Source organism: Limanda limanda, chromosome 23 (assembly GCF_963576545.1).
Source record: "Limanda limanda chromosome 23, fLimLim1.1, whole genome shotgun sequence".
NCBI classification, from domain to species: Eukaryota; Metazoa; Chordata; class Actinopteri; order Pleuronectiformes; family Pleuronectidae; genus Limanda; species Limanda limanda.
The window spans coordinates 11726352-11729395 of NC_083658.1; the positions used below are offsets into that span (position 1 = coordinate 11726352).

Here is a 3044-nt window from a genome sequence, read left to right on the forward strand (position 1 = left end):
TGGGGACACTCCTCGCGGATTGCCTGTCATCCTGGTGCCCGTCGGACCCTGGCTCTGCTGCAACAGCGTTTCTGGTGGCCCTCCATGGCGGCGGATACCAGAGAATTCGTCGCTGCCTGTTCTGTCTGCGCCCGAAGCATGAAGCAGGAAGCTGACGTGGCAGTGCCATCCGTGGAGGAGCATCTGCAGCGTGCTCGTCGGGTCTGGCGCGAGGCCCGGGCAGCCCTCGTCCGTACGGCAGCCCGCAATCAGCGAGTGGCTGACCATCACCGCATCCCTGCTCCGGACTACCAACCTGGACAGATGGTTTGGTTATCTTCCCGGGATCTGCCTCTCCAGACCGAATCCCGTAAACTGACTCCGAGATATATTGGTCCATTCGAGGTGGATCGCATCATAAATCCTTGTGCGGTGAGACTTAAACTCCCCTTGTCTTTGAAGGTTCATCCCACATTCCACGTCTCTCTCCTCAAGCCAGTGTCCACCAGTCCTCTAAGCCCTCCTGCTGAGCTTCCTCCACCCACCCTTATCATAGACGGCCACCCGGCTTATACTGTTAATAAGATCTTGGACGTACGCCGGCGTGGTCGTGGTTATCAATACCTCGTGGACTGGGAGGGATATGGCCCAGAGGAGAGACAATGGGTGTCACGTTCCCTTATTTTGGACGCTGACATCCTTAATGACTTTTATGCTCGTTACCCGGACAGGCCGGGCCGGCCGCCAGGCGGCGTCCATTGAGGGGGGGGTACTGTGAGGATTGTGGGTTGTGAGTTGTTGTTGTTTTGTTTCTCTTCCTTCTCTGTTGTGTTCCTCCTGTGTGTTGTGTGTGTCAGGGGGCGTGGTGTGGCTCCTGGCGACGGCAGATGAGGCACACCGGAGTCCAATCATCATTATCTCCTCCATATATGCCTGGCTCGCTCTCCACTCCGGCGCCGGATTATACTATGTTGTCGACCGTCGTGTGCCTCGCCGCTTCTCGCTTCCACTCGGGATCTACAAGCCAGATTACTGCCACTACAACCTGTTTCCATGTTACCTGGAAATAAACTTTATTTACTTAACCTCTACTTCTCGTTCCGTGTCTGCTGTGGGGTCCTAGATCTAACAAACCTTAACATAATTGTTGTTATTAAACTTTCTCAGTATTCCATTAAAACAGTCAACACTTTTATCCAAAGCGACTTACAATAAGTGCATTCAACTATAAGGTTACGAACACAGAACAGCGTGAATCATGTGTGTAAATGTACTAAACACCACAAAAAATAAACCTGGCCTCAGTCACATGCTCATCCCATATGAAGTAACCGCTGCTCACGTCACCCGCTCGCGTCATCAGCTGATGGACTCGTCCAATCACAGCCTCGTAAACACAGTGCAGCAGCGTCGAGTGTCCCGCAGACAGGAAGTGGGTCGTGTTTAGCTTGTCCCGTACGAGTGACTCTGTCTTCGGGGTAAATAACTTGCTGAAGTCGACACGACGCTTTTCCCTGGAGGAGAAGATGAGTGCGTGGGAAGCAGAGCCGCGGGGCCAGTGTGGACGAGTCGAGCCGGAGAAGACGGGCGCACAGTCCCTGAGTTACGGTGAGAGCTAAGCTAGAGACGCCATGCTAACCACTAAGCTAACCCTACATCTGAAAGCATGTCCGCCACTCTTTGGGATAGCGAGAAAGTTGCTAAAATACGAATACAGCATCGAGTGCTGGAGCAGATCTAGTGCATGTGTAAATATGTATGAATTACTTAGATGTAACAGTTTGTTCTCGTTAAGTTTTTTCATCAACGTGACTTTTTTCTGTATGTTTTCACAGCCTCAGCCCCCCCGCCCACACACACACAAACAAAGAGGCGTTAGGCTGAGACGCTGAAAGTCCGGATTTAAAGTGCAGAAAATTAAGCCCTTGAATGTAAGTAACTGTTTATGAATTGTTTTGGTGTTTTTTTGCTGTGGATCTTCCAACGGTGATGCAGCGCGGCTATTTCCGTTTATTAATAATAAAGTCATGTTACATGTGTTGTTTTCCAGCTGCCTGTCCATGACGTACAAAGACACACTATGAGCCAGTATGATCCGACCAGACCTTACATCAGCATTGAGGAGTTGTCGGAGAAGAAAGAGGGTAAGGTTATATTCATTAAATAATTTTCCAGTTACATGTAAAGGTGTATGTTGTCATTGAACTGTGCTAATTTTACTGAATGTGTTTACAGCTGATTGAAGCGGGACAGATGACATGGATCCATCCTTCCACAGCCAGGAGCGCACCGACCTGTGTCCCACACTTCATATAAGACTGGAAGCTACACTGATCTCACAGCTACACACCACAGACGTCTACACACTGGAGAAGATTCAGACAGAGTCCCACAAAGAAGTCATGACCCAGAGGCTGCAGAGAAACATTTCAAGCCTCATCTGAGTTTTTGTACAATATTTTTGCTGTATGTAAATAAAGCTTTCACTCCACATATACCTTGTTCACATTTGTTCCCTGTACAATATGTTCACCTATAGCATCACATGAATGTTTAGTTTTAATTAACTGCAGTGCTTTTGGTAAAGGCTTACTTATAAATAATAATAAATATTAATATATACATTTTTATTATAAATATTGTGTGGGAGGGGCTTACCCCACGTGTGCACTGCAATGACCCATAAGGTGACCAATAGCAACACTTCTACCAGCCAATCACGAGTGACATTAGTTTCAAGGGTCTGTGGTATCCTCCAATGGTGAGTAGAGAGAGGTTCTAGCCAGCGGCTGGACTCCGATTCATATGCTAATTAGATCACACGTCGCGATCGGTCCGCGAGGCTCAGCGAGCCCCCCTGCGGCTCTCTCCTTTGTTCTCCAAATCCCCCTTAAGGTCCGCAAACGCCGATAGACCCACCTTGTCTTCACTGGCGAACGCCGAGGTAACATCATGGAAACAGTTGGTTACAGCAGGGGATTAGGCCTGTCCGTAGAGGTTCACTGTGACAATAATACTGCTTTTCGTCTAGTGTGACGATCCCAATGTTTGTCTTCAATTTTGGG

The 3044-nt window shown here is 48.7% G+C and overlaps 1 long non-coding RNA gene across 1 annotated transcript; it reads left to right on the forward strand.

Annotated features, from left to right (window-relative positions):
• The first annotated feature begins 1834 nt into the window (after positions 1–1834).
• LOC132996907 (uncharacterized) lies at positions 1835–2472 on the forward strand. Its single transcript, XR_009677148.1, has 3 exons — positions 1835–1910; positions 2030–2123; positions 2215–2472. It is a non-coding gene; the product is annotated as an uncharacterized LOC132996907 (long non-coding RNA).
• The last annotated feature ends 572 nt before the right edge of the window (positions 2473–3044 follow it).